This window comes from Chenopodium album, chromosome 18 (genome assembly GCF_948465745.1).
Source record: "Chenopodium album chromosome 18, dcCheAlbu1.1, whole genome shotgun sequence".
Taxonomy (NCBI): Eukaryota; Viridiplantae; Streptophyta; class Magnoliopsida; order Caryophyllales; family Amaranthaceae; genus Chenopodium; species Chenopodium album.
Window position 1 is genome coordinate 12339154 of NC_137851.1, and position 15144 is coordinate 12354297.

Consider the following 15144-nt stretch of genomic DNA (forward strand, 5'->3'; position numbering starts at 1 on the left):
CAAGGTCAGGGGAAGAGAAACAGAGAAAGAGAGGAGAGCTTTGGGACAATAGAAAGAGTAGGTGAGAACAAAGCACTTTAAGAGATCATTTTTAGTATTTAAAATTAAGATACAACTGTCACAAAGGAGATAGATAAATGAGAGAAATTAGGAATGTGAAAATGAAAAAAAGAAAAACAAGGAGGTGGTTCAATGACTATTTTTATAGATTGTAATCAAAGAAGTGATAAAAATTACTTTTTTAAAAGATTCTAAAATTTTAAAAACCATACAGGTTAAGTGTAAAAATGTAAAGGAATATGGAAAAGGAGAGGAGAACAAGTGAGGGTTGGAGAAGTGGTTTGAATTGAACGCAAGTAAAGATTAACTTTATGAATTTTGTAAAATTATAAAGTAAGGATGGAGTGATGGAAGGAAGGAGTGAGGAAGAGAGATGTGGTCACTTAATTGCCAATTTTATGTGCTCAAACTCAATATTTGATACTTTGTATAGAAAGAAAATTGATCAATAATAATATAATTAGGAAAAAAAATCAACCTTAATGTAAAATTGTGATAGAGGGGGAGAGATAGAGAGGGGGGGCGGGGGGGGGTGATGAGGGAGAAGGAGAGAAAATTAAGGGACATGCGAGAGAGCAAGAGAGGAGCAGGAATAGAGGTATGTGTTGTTGGAGAAGAATCCAAGTTAGAGAAGGGATGTGGAAGAGAGAGGGGCCGAGAGAAAGAAAAGGGGTCAGGAGAAAGAAAAGGGCTAACGTAAAAAGGGTAGGCCAGGAGAGGAGAGGAAAGGAGAAGGCATGTTGGGAGAAGTGAGGAGTCAAGAAAGAGAGAAAGACGAGAGAGCGGACATGAGAGAGATAGGGAGTGAGAAAAAAGACCCAAAGTGAAAAGCTACAAAAAAGAGACAAAGAAAGTTGAGGAGTTGGGAGAAAAGGAGAGCAAAATTAAGAGACTAGGAGAGTGACGACCATGAGAAATCAAAAGAGAAAGAACTAAAGCAATACAGGAAGATAAGGGTTGAGAAAGAAAGATAGGTCGGTAGAAAGAGAGAAGGCCCGAGAGAAAGAGATTGAGAGAACAAAAGAAAAAGGGAGATAGAGAGAAGCCGGGAGAAATAGAGGGAACTTGAGAGAAGGAAAAATCAGGGGAAAAAAGGGAGCAAGTGTACACTACAACAAAAGTGACATAAGGTAACAACAATTGATAAAACTTTAAAAGTTATAAGGTTAATCAATAATTGATGTTTATTTTTTAATAATTGAATTTCAATTTTAATTTGGCAAATTGGATGTTGCCAATCTTCCAATCTCCCTAATCGAAACACCCGGTCTGCAATCTTCTTATCGCCCTAATCGCACTACTCAGTTCGCTAATCCTCCAATGGCCTTGATCGCACCACCCAATTTGTCATTCCTCTAATTGCCTTGATCGCACTACTTAGCTTGTCAATCCTCCAATCGCCCTAATTCCACCACCCAGTTTGTTAATACTCCAATCACCTTGATTGCACCACCCAGTTTGGAAATCCTCCAATCGCCCTGATCTCAACACCCAGTTTACCAAAATTCTCCAATTGCCTTGATTGTACCACCCAATTTGCCAATCCTCACATCCTTTTTATCGCACCACCTAATTTTCCAATCCTCCAAACGTTCTTATCGTAACACCCAATTTGTCAATCTTCTAATCACCCTGATCACAATACCCAGTTTAAATTTACGAGGTGAATGTATGTATAGTGTTACAAAAGAATATAACCCGTGATATTTGACTCATAAAGCTGAAATGTCGTGACTCTTGAATATATTTCATTTAGCAACTCGGAATTATCAACCACTAATGCTTAGATGAATAAGTCATGTAAGCCTCAACATAGCTCAACCTACTATATAAATAAACAATCTATAACATTTAACGTTAATCAATCAATTTTATTCATAGTCTCCATTAATATTCCTATTGACTATTTCATTGACACTTTACTAACCAAGGTTGGTATTGTATTAAGTGAATGTTGACTCAAAGTGTAACTGTTACATGAAAATTGAAACACCAATAGATTTGTTGCACAATAAGAAATTGAATTCATTTAATTCAGTCAACACAAACAATTGGTAAAACTTTCAAAGTTATAAGGTTAATCGATAATTGAAGTTTATTTTTCAATCATTGAATTTCAATTTTAATTTGGCAAATTGGATGTTGCCAATCTTCTAATCTCCTTAATCGCAACACTCAGCTTACAATCCTCCAATCTCCCTAATCGCACTACTCAACTTTTAAAGTCATTCCTCTAATTGCCTTGATCGCACCACTTAGTTTGCTAATTCTCCAATCTCCCTGATCGCACCAGTTTTTCAATCCTCCAATCACCTTGATTACACCACCCAGTTTGTCAATCCTATAATGGCCTTGATCTCAACATTTAGTTTACAAATCCTCCAATTGCCTTGATTGTACCACATAGTTTGCCAATCCTCACATCCCCATTATTGCACCACCCAATTTTCCAATCCTCCAAACACTATGATCATAACACCCAGTTTTCCAATCTTCTAATCTCCTTAATCATAACAACCAATTAAAATTTATGAGAAGAATGTATGTATAGTGTTACAAAAGAATAAAACCCTTTTGATATTTGATTCCTAAAGCTGAAAGGTCTTAGATATTTGACTCCTGAATATATTTCATATGGCAACTCAGAATTATCAATCACTAATGCTTAGATGAATAAGTCATGCTCAACATAGCTCAACCTGCTATATAAATAAACAATTTATAACATTCAACATTAATCAATCAGTTTTAGTCACAGACTTACAATCACTATTAATATTCTTAATGACTATTTCATTGACTCTTAACTAACCCAGGTTGGTATTGTATTAAGTAAATGTTGACTGGAAGTGCAACTGCAACATGTAAATTGAAACATCAATAAATTTGTTGCATAATAAGAAATTGAATTCATTCAAATTAATAAACACGCCCCAAAATAACATGTTTCCAAACAATACTAATTGTTCACAATATATATATATACACAATGAAGCCTCTGTCTACAAAACTGTAATTTATAATCGTATAATTTACTAAATCAAATTGTTTAGAGAAATTGGATATATATACACATTATAAAGAATTACATGTTCGATGATTTTTCAAAAATGTTTAACACTTATAAATACACATAACTTTATTACAAGTAAACTGATAAAGTAGTGATTAACATAAAACATAAGCTAATTAGATGATAAAAACCAATCAAATATCGCCAAATTGGGGGATCACACACCATATTAATGATGATGCAAATTGTTAACAAAAACATTTTGTATGCATATAGCTTTTCCATTTGAGTTAAAAGTATCCTTTTAACATTTGATGCCCCAAGTGATTAATTTTTTGTTTAAAGCAAAGTGATTAATTCACTAGCAAAACAATCTATTCCATCAAATTTCATCTTTATTCAACGGTAACAGGTATACCTGACTTCGTTACCAAGACAAAATTAAAATAATCTACACATACATTAACGACTAATTACACATTAATACCGAGCACAGATCACCAAATTGGGGGACCACGCGCGTATCGAGTATAGATCACCAAATAAGGGGACCACTCGCGGGCCAACAACTCATCTTTTCCCTCCGTAACATTACTTATTTGTTTACTTATAATAAATTTATGTGTATTACTTCTCAATTTTCCATCATTACTTAATTTGGTTTAATACAGTTCATATAATTTAAACACAATTCTTTGACATTACGTTATAAACTGCTTCAATTTTAGTTGCAGCATTAGTTTTGTGCACTTATTTATTAACTATAGCTAAAGTGATCATTATACACTAACCAATCAAAGCAAAGAAAAATCAACAATCAAAATGAGACCAATTACAAGTACACATAAACAACAACTAATTACACACTAATCACCGAAGCGAAATCACTATTGGGGGACCGCGCGCTACGCGCACGGGCCAACAACTAGTTATTAGAAGTAAACCAGCAATAGTTGAAATTATTAAAGTCTATTTTTCCTTCACAAAGTCTTATATGTGGTTGGCCACACGGTGTGACCATCCACCGTAAGGGTTACTTTGATAGTGTTACAAGGGTTACTTGTTCAACTTTACAGGGGTTACTTTGTCAGTGTTATAGGGGTTACTTAGGAGTTACTTAGTCAGTATTACAGGGATTACTAGGTCAGTGTTATAGGGTTACTTTGTTCTTTTTACAAATGGTCACATGGTGTGACCAGCCGCACACAAGACACACTGTTTTTACTTTTGAGTATGATTCAATATGATTCAATGATATGATGTAGAATTATTTGCTACCCAGAGTTGTAGCGGCTAAATTTTCATTTAGTGTTTATCATGCAATTCCTTAGTGCATTGTAATTATGACTTTATGACTCAAATTTTCCTTTATTTTAGTTTACTTTTTGCATAGGATTTTTTTTCAGATTAATTTGGTTTGATGTTAATAATGTAAATTTATTGGTGTTTGTGTAGAATTATGTTTAATTTATGGTGTTGTTTAGTATATCTTAGGTCCGGTGATGGATTAATATATATAGATACCAATATACCCATAGGTATGATTTTCAAACTGCAACAATAACATTTAGCCACTGTTATTGGTTGTGTAAATTTTACTATGGATTCATGGAGAGTTGCTGCATTGTTTGAATGTAATAGCTAGTAGGCATTAAAACTACGAGTTAAGTATGTTTAATTGGCTCCCTTTTGAGTTTTGACACTATATGAATTGGTAATTGCAACTTTACCAATATGGTCAGTATATGTCACATTGAGTATGATTTTATGTAATGCTGTGGCCTATTTTGAGTTTCTTATATTGTATTGGCATATTGAGGATGGAAACTGGTTTTCTTGGAGGCAGTTGTGGTTCCTTCCCTGCTTTCCTTCTAAGAAACTAAGATATTTAAAATTTTCATTTGCATGAAGAGGGTTTAAAGGGATGCATTACCCCATGATTATGCTCTGATGTTTAGCACATTTAACTCAATAATATCTGATCTCGTTCAAGAGTAACCATGTATAAAAGAAAAGGTGATATTTTATATGTGCTTAAAAATGGGTGGGATTTGGAGAATCTTATAGTTGAATTTCTTAAACCTATTCTAGCCTATTAGCTCAATTGGTCAAACCCCGTATATTTTCATTGGCACAAAAGATGTAGGTTCGAATCTTACTTTGTTTTTTTTTTTTTTTTATAAATGTAAAAGGTGCATTAAATATTATACCATATAATAAAGATATAATAGTACTATTAAGAGTTTGAGAAAACATAACTTTAATGGTTTTAGACCTTCTCCAATTAGGAGACTCAAGTGAGTATTTTTATGAGAGAGATTATTTTTTACAACGTATACCAATAAGTTGGTATCTAAACTTAGCAACTCTAAAAGAAAGTTGTTAAGTTTAAATACTCAACTTTTGGTCTCTTTTGACAAAAAGTGTGGGTCTTTTGTCAATATTCTACATATAACAATAGATCACCGTGAATGGCCCGGTAGCTAGTTAGCTACATAAATACAAGTAGCTATCGTGAAAGATCCAGTATCAACTAAAAATCAAGCGTCAACTCTTTGATAAAGAATTACAGATATTAAATATAATAGTTAGAGTATAACTAATTTAGCAGTCGGAGGTAGCCACTTATTGAACTTTTGAGCTTTCATTCTATATTCTTCAACACTATCATAAAGAGCACAAGGTTTCTTCTTACTTGTTCTGTAAAACCCGCTAACGACAAGCTGCTCAAGCAATGGAGAAATACTGAGCAAGTGCTGACCAAGTTCCATTTCAAAGGAACCTCCACTAAATTTCAGCATCTCAATGAACTTGAGGCTTGGATGACGTACTTTCCCAATAATGTTAAGTAAGTTTTTGTGATAATAATCCTACACAAATACAAATTCAGTTTAGCACATAATAGTAATTGAAACACAAATGTATATTTATTACCAAGAATATAGATAGATCACCTCATCAGGATCAGGATCCACCTCCACCCTGTTCAGCTACCAAAAATACGTAACAGAATTAGTATGAATATATACAACTATAAAATCAGATCAAAGGAGTTAGAATTAGTTACAACTTTGGATACTATTTGTGAGATATAAAATATTCCAAAGTTGCAACTAATATGAAATGGAAGTAGTACATGAAATTCGAAAGAGTGATCAAGGAAGTGTAGGTGTGGACACTGAACAGAGATGCCAATGCATAGGTGGGTGATAGGTCCAGTAAATTCTCTAACCCTCACTTTTCTGAACATGAGATAGATAATCTTAACTAAGAATCACAAGGAATGCTTTAATTTTACCTTTATTGAAAATTTCTGCAGGGATGGAGCAGCATTTATCAGCATGATTAGCCAAAGGTAAGGGTGAGAACTCCACCGATCTGGTACCACTTCAACTATTAACTGCTCAAGCCTTACGAGTTTAGGAAATTCCAGCAGGTAATCTACGGAGTTTTTTTGCTGTGCAAGAATTGATATCCAGCTTAAGCCTCTTGAGTTGAGAGATGTAATTGATAAAAGCCCCCCACCATTTCTTAGGAAGCTTCGGGAGTATAAAGAGCCTATAGAAAGTTGAGATAAAAGGGGAATATAATCTAGTTCAAGGCATTCCTCAAAACCACTACTGTATCGCAAATACATGAGATTTGGTGATGAGATCTGAATCCTTTGATAATAACAATTCACAAAGTCCAGGCTCTTCAACTTAGAGGATTGTGTGTAAAACCGTAAACTTTGGCTTGATCTTATTGAAATCATAAGTAGCATATTTATAATACAAGGCAGAAGAATCCTATTCCTATACGGAAACATGTCCTGCTAGCTTAGGGAAATAAACATAAACAAGGAATCAAATATTATCCTAGTAAATCTAAATATATTCACTAAATCTTATGATATTTCCTAAATATATCTTAATACCCCCCTCAAGTTGGAGCATTAGGATCGAAAATGCCCAACTTGGAAAGAAGATAGTCAAATTGAGCCTTCCCGAGTGCTTTTGTGAATATATCCGCCAATTGACCCTTAGTAGACACATGTGATGGTGAAATTAAACCTTCATTGATCGCATCACGAACAAAATGACAATCGACCTCTATATGTTTCGTACGCTCATGAAAAACAGGGTTCCTTACGATATGTAACGCAGACTGACTATCACAAAACAACTTGATTGCTTTTGGGTGTTGAATGCCCATACTCAACAATAAACCTTTGAGCCACTTTAATTCACAAGTGGCCCCAGACATAGACCTGTATTCCGCCTCTGCAAAGGAAAAAGAAACTGTAGGCTGTTTTTTAGTTTTCCATGAAATCGGAGATTTTCCTAGAAACACTAACCATCCAGTCAACGAGCGTCGTGTGAGAGGACACGCCGCCCAATCCGAGTCACACCATCCCTCTAAAGTGAGCTTACTATCTGAACGCAACAATATTCCTTGACCGGGTGTTCCTTTTAGATAACGAACGACCCTCAAAGCAGCCTCCCAATGTTCAATGCGAGGTTCTTGCATGAACTGTGATAGAATGTGAACAGCGTAAGCAAGGTCGGGCCGAGTAACCGCAAGGTATATGAGCCGTCCCACAAGACGACGATATGCTTCGGGATTGTTCAACAATTCGCCACTAGCATGAGCAAGTCTGTGATTTTGTTCCATGGGAAACCCACTTGGCTTTGCTCCTAATAAACCTGTTTCAGACATAATATCCAAAGTATACTTTCGTTGGCACAAAAATAACCCGGATGTGCTACGAGCCACCTCAATGCCCAAAAAATATTTAAGAGGGCCAAGATCTTTCATTTTAAAACAATCACTAAGATATGCCTTGAAAACCTTTAGTGCAGCGGAATCGTTCCCAGAAATAATAAGATCATCCACATAAACTAAGACATTTATTTGAGTTTTGCCATTAGTATATGTGAATAAAGAATAATCAGAATAGGCTTGAAGAAATCCATACCGTTTCAAAGCCGACGCCAATTTTGCATACCAACACCAAGGAGCTTGTTTCAAGCCATATAAAGACTTTCGCAACCTACACACCAAAGAAGGATCCGGGCTTTCAAACCCGGGTGGAAGCTTCATGTAAACCTCTTCTTTTAGGTCACCATGTAGAAAGGCATTCTGAACATCCATTTGATGTATCTCCCAATTTTTGCAAGCCGCTATTGCGAGAAAGGCACGAACGGTAGTCATTTTGGCAACTGGAGCAAAAGTTTCTTCATAGTCAATGCCGGCTTGTTGATGATTACCGAACACCACTTATCTTGATTTGAGACACTCAATATCTCCATTAGATAAATACTTGGTCTTATAGACCCATTGACTACCGAGAGCACGTTTCCCGGGAGGAAGACGTTCCAAAGTCCATGTACCATTATTTTCTAGAGCACGAATTTCTTCCTTCATAGATTGTCGCCACTCATCATGTTTCATGGCTTCCTTGAAAGATTTTGGGTCTTTACCCTTGATAATAGCTGCAAGAAATCTCTGATAATTGCTAGAAAAATTGTCACAATTTATGTAATGTGCTAAAGGATAAGGAGTACCTGAGGAGCGATCGGAAGGGGGGGAGAGCGGACTATTACCAAAAACCGTATGTGTCACAAAGTCACGATGCTTAACATTTGGAAACTTTTGTCGAAATCCACGACCCATTTCTTGATCACTAGAACCGGCCATATCTTCATTGTTACCGGTATGTGTTTCATTGTAGGCCTCATTAGAAGATGCTGAAGTGGGCTGCATGTTCATAGGCCCAATTGGCACTGGTTTTCCAGCGATTGGAGTAGAAGCAGCATTGGGTTGTGTATTGGAAGGCCCAACTGGCGATGGGTTTCCAGCGGCCCCATTGGGCGGTGGCGATGTTGGACCTGTCGCTGGGTCATATCTTGGGCCCAGTTGGACGATCTGCTCTTCCAAATTACCTCCAACATCTAATTCCTCCTCAAAAATAAATTCAGAAAAATCCTCATGAATTTCTTGAGCATCATACTCACTATGTGAAATGTTCGTAGCTTCAGGACTCTCAAAAGGAAAAACCTCTTCAACAAATTTGACATCCCTTGAAACAAAAAATTCTTTCGTTGTCAAATCAAACAACCTCCACCCCTTTTTACCAAACGGATATCCCACAAACACACACTTTCTACTGCGACTAACAAATTTGTCTCCCTTTGATTTCTGATTATGAGCAAAGCATAAACGCCCAAAGATTCGAATGGCATCAAAAGAGGGTGGTTTGTCAAAGAGAATTTCAAAGGGTGTTTTTTTTTTAAAAGGGGAGATGGAGTACGATTTATCAAATGAGCGGCTGTGAGAACACATTCACCCCAAAAATAGATGGGCAATTTTGCTTGAAACCTCAAAGCTCGACTAACATTCAAAATATGTTTATGTTTTCTCTCAACACGCCCATTTTGTTGAGGAGTACCTACACAAGATGTTTGAAACAAAATTCCAGTGGCTCGAAAATAGTCAAGCAAATAGTTAAACTCAGTCCCATTATCACTTTGAACAACTTTAATTGTTTGAGAGAATTGTCTCTCAACCATTGCAACAAACGCCATAAACATTTGAAAAACTTCTAATTTATCAACTAATAAATAAATCCAAACTGCTCTTGAAAAATCATCAACAATAGTAAAAAAATAACGAGCTCCACATGACGAAGTATGTCGATATGGACCCCACAAATCACAATGTACTTTCTCAAATATACGAGAAGCTTTATTATCACTCAAAGGATATTTATCTCTCGGATGTTTAGCATGCATACACACCTCACATCCTATGTCTAGATGATCTTTACTTCTACTAACTTGAGGAATTAACTTAACTACTTTTTCGGAAGGATGTCCAAGACGACGATGCCACAACTCCAACTTTGATGTAGCGTCAATAGTAGACACAAATTTCGGTTTGGTAAAATAGTATAGTCCGTCCCTCCTAATTCCCGTTCCAATCAGCTCCTTCGCTTGGTCCTGTATAGCACAAACATGAGAATCAAATTGGACAGTAGTGTGAGAATCATCATTAAGTTGAGAAACAGAAAGTAAATTGCAACTCAAATTTGGTACATAAAGGACTCCAATTAGAGTAATTTTATCCGATAAACAGACGGATCCCATCAAAGTAGCAATTACTTTTGCACCATACGGCAACCCAACAGGGCATTCGATACTTTTCGTATCAACTAGCCAAGAGCTATTTCCGGTGACGTGATGAGTCGCCCCGGTATCAATGATCCAAGATGAAACATCAAACTTACCGGTCAATCTATTGTCCGGAATTTGAGCATTACCAATAACACCCGCAATAGCCTTCCATTGTTCGGGGGTAAATAAAGATTGACTGCCGCTGGTTGTTGCATTAGCACATGGCTGTCCACGACCTTGCCCTTGCCTTCTATTGTCTGGCCTTCCCACAAGCTCATAGCAGTGGGTTTCGGGATGGCCTTTCTTCTTACAATATCCACACACAATGTCTGCCCAACAACTCGAAGTTTCATGGTCAGTCCTGCGGCACTTAGAACATAAAGGCTTATCATTGCCCCTGCCTCTACCACGAGCCGCCGCTGCCACTTCATTGCCTGCACGAACAGCAAACCCAACGGGCTCAGGTGGTGTGGATTCGACTTCCTGCTTTGTTGATCGAACACGCTCCTCTTGAGTTACCAACTGGTAGGCTCTGTCAAGACTCGGAAGCGGATCCTGAGATAAAATTTGTGTACGCAAGGCAGAGTAATAATCTGGGAATAAACCCATTAAAAAATCGTGTAACCGGGCTTGTGCTCGTCGCTCTTCATGCAATTTTCCGGCTGTACACGAAGCACAACAGGAACAAGAAATCAAAGGCTCGTGTCTATCTAATTCCTACCACAAAGTATGTAGTTTGCCATAATACACAGAGACCGGCATTAACTTAGTTTGCTCACACTTTGCAATCGAGGAACGCAATTGTTGAATGCGAGGTCCGTTTGTTTGAGCAAAGCGTTGTTTAAGATGATCCCAAAAGGATTTTGCTTCTCTAAATTTTGTCAGGGATGTTCTTAAATCAGGGTCAATTGTATTAGAAATCCAAGAAATAAGCATTGCATTTATCGCCGTCCAATCAGACTTCGTGCAAGGAGGGGATGGTTTAGTGATCGTGCCATCCAAAAACTCAAATTTCCTCTGAGCTTCTAACGCCGTTTGAATGTCGGCAGCCCAAGAGTCATAATTATCTGTTGTTAAGCGTATTAGACTATATCCAATGTTTGTCTATATTAGGTTAATGTAATTAAACATGTATTCATTCCCTAGGACTTGATGTATTACCTAGGAAGCTTATACTCTGTATATAAACAATGCAAAGCAATAATACTACTCACGGATTAAATTCCTACATGGTATCAGCCTAGGTTAGGTCCCCCCCTATTCTCTTTGCCTTTTCATCTTCTCTTGTCTTCTTCTTCCCTCCACGGCAGCAGCCATGGCTGAAGACCAACCTCTGCCAAAATCTTCCCCTTTTCACCCTGCAATTGCAGTTAACAATATTAAAAGCATTATCCCTATCACCTTGGAGATAAACAAGGGTCTTTATTCTTCATGGGCAGAGCTCTTCAAGGTGCATACTCGTGCATATGACCTTCTCCACCATATCTTACCTCCTGCAGAGAAGGACGAACCCGCTGACCCCCTTCTATGGTCACGTCTCGATGCTATTGTGCTTGGTTGGATCTACGGAACCATTTCTCATGACCTCCTCACCACAATTCTTGAACCCGATTCATCCGCTCAACAAGCTTGGGAACGCTTGAAAGATATCTTTCAAGACAACAAACACTCTCGTGCCGTTCAATTGGAAAGCCAATTTTCTAATGTTGAGATGAAAAATTTTCCCAACATCTCTGCTTATTGTCAACATGTGAAGATGATCGCCGATCAACTTGTTAACGTTGGTGCTCCGGTGTCTCGTCCTCACTCTCATTCGTGGTCTACCAAAATCATTTGATGGGGTTGCGGCAATCCTTCAACAATCGGACCCCATGCCCTCCTTTTACAAAGCACGGTCCATGTTAACATTAGAGGAATCAAGACTTGCAAATCAGGCCGAAAATGAGTCAATCACCGCCGGCTCCGCCCTTGTCGCCACCAACAACGACTCCTCTCATTACCTTGACAGTCCCTCCTCTGTTTCTGATGAAAATCGACCACACAACCGCAACAATTCTCGCGGCGGTGGTCGCCACCGTGGAGGTGGTGGTCGTGGCCGGGGGCGCAACCACAACAACAACGGCCGAAACAACAACAACCACCAGCATCAACAAAATCGACAGCAACAGCAACAATTTCAACCTTGGGCTCCTTGGACACCATGGCCCCAATACCCTCCTTGGGCCCAACATACTTGGGCTACCCCCCCTGCCCTTACCCTACTTCTGGTTGGGCTCGCCAACATGGACCACGGCAGCAGCAAGGCATCCTAGGCCCGAGACCTCATCAACAACAACAAGCCTTCAATGCTACTGCTCCTTCTACTTCGTATGCTCCGACGGACATCAATGAGGCTATGCATACTCTATCTCTCACCCCACCGGACGATGGATGGTACATGGATACCGGTGCTACATCCCACATGACGGCAAACCAAGGTACTCTCTCTTCTTATTTTAAATTGGGGAATAATCACAATATAATTGTTGGAAACGGGCATGGCATTCCAATTAGTGGTGTTGGTCGTACTTCTTTACCTTCCCCCCACCCTCCCTTCTCCCTCAATCATGTTCTACATGCTCCCAAAATAATTAAAAATCTGATTTCTGTCCGAAAATTCACATGTGATAATTGGGTTTCTATAGAGTTTGACCCGTTTGGTTTTTCTGTGAAGGACCTTTCGACGGGGACAACTCGTATGCGATGTGATAGCTCCGGTGATCTTTACCCTCTCTCCACCGCCACATTTCAAGCATCTCCCCCCTCCTCTTTTGCTACTTTATCTTCTTCTTTATGGCATGATAGACTAGGCCACCCCGGCGCCAATGTTTTGCGCTCTCTTGTGGGGAATCATTTTGTTAAATGTAATAGAACTTTAAACTCTTCTTTATGCTCGTCTTGCCCCCTAGGAAAGCATGTTAAACTCCCCTTTTATCCCTCTACTACTAGTACTTGCATGCCTTTTGACATTGTTCATAGTGACCTTTGGACATCACCTAAAATGAGTTCGGCGGGCCATCTTTATTATGTGTTGTTCTTGGATGATTTTAGTAATTTTTTATGGACTTTCCCTATTTGCAAAAAATCCCAAGTTCACTCATATTTTCTTCAATTTCGTGCTTATGCTAAAACTCAATTTGAATGTGACATCAAATGCTTCCAATGTGATAATGGGAAAGAGTATAATAATGGTCCTTTTCGACAATTCTTTGAACAAAATGGTATGCTTTTCCGGTTTTCTTGCCCTCACACCTCCTCTCAAAATGGTAAGGCCGAACGAAAAATCCGTACCATAAATAATATGATTCGCACTCTTCTCGCTCACTCCTCCATGCCTCCCTCCTTTTGGCACCATGCCTTACAAATGGCCACCTACTTACACAACATCCTCCCATATAAAACAATTGCTCACAACTCACCGACAAAAATCCTCTACAAAAAGGACCCCTCTTACTCCCATCTTCGAGTCTTCGGTTGCCTTTGCTACCCCCTCTTTCCCTCTACTACCATAAACAAACTTCAAGCACGTTCCACCCCATGTGCCTTCTTAGGATACTCATCCGATCATCGTGGTTACAAGTGTTACGACATGTCCACCAACAAAATTTTCACCTCTCGCCATGTCATCTTCGATGAAACTATTTTTCCCTTCTCTAAAATTCACACCCCAACCTCCACTACATATGAATTCTTGGATCCTAACATTTCCCCCACCATTCTGCATCAAATCCTCACAAAGCAAAACCCCCCCACGGCCCAGCCCAATAATGTGGGCTCTCCAATCCCCCCTTCCCCTCCGGCCCACTCTCCCCCCCCACTCATACCCCTTTCTCACGCACTCCCCCCTCCCAAACCGTGGCCCAGCCCACTTTCGCCTCAACTCAGCTCCAACCCCCACCTCCTACTGGGCCGCCCATTTCAGCCCAATCCCCAAATCCAAACCCCAATTTCTCCCCACAAATGTCCACTCGTAGCTCTCATGGCATTTTCAAGCCTAAAAGGTTATTTAACCTTCATGCCTCCACATCACCTTCTCCTCTACCTCGCAACCCCATCATCGCCTTAGATGATCCTAATTGGAAAAATGCCATGCTTGATGAATACAATGCCCTAATTAAAAATAAGACTTGGGAGTTGGTGCCTCGTCCTTCTAATGTCAATATTATTCCATGTATGTGGCTCTTTCGCCACAAGAAAGATGCTAATGGTGTTTTTGAGCGGTATAAAGCCCGACTCGTTGTTAATGGCAGAAATCAACAGGTTGGAGTCGATTGCGATGAGACTTTTAGCCCGGTGGTCAAACCGGCAACCATTCGCACCGTCCTCACTCTTGCTCTCTCCAAATCTTGGTCCATTCATCTAATGGATGTCAAGAATGCTTTTTTGAATGGTGACATTGAGGAAACTGTTTACATTCACCGGCCACCCGGATTTCGTGATAAAAACAACCCGGGTCATGTTTGCCGTCTCAACAAAGCCTTGTACGGGCTAAAACAAGCACCACGAGCATGGTACCATCGGTTTGCTACATTTGTGTCTAAAATTGGGTTTATTCATAGCAAGGCCGATCACTCTCTCTTTATTTATTGCCATGGGAAGGAAATTGCATATATTCTCTTGTATGTGGACGATATCATTCTCACTGCCTCCTCCGACAAACTTCGAAAATCAATCATGCACAAATTAAGTTCGGAGTTCGCAATGAAAGACCTTGGAAAATTAAGCTCCTTCCTCGGCATCTCTGTCTCTCATCACGCCAATGGCCTATTTCTTTCACAGAAATCATATGCTCAAGACATCATTGCCCGAGCAAATATGTCATCTTGCAAGCCATCCTCCACCCCGGTCGACACTAAGGCCAAACTCAGCGCCACCTCC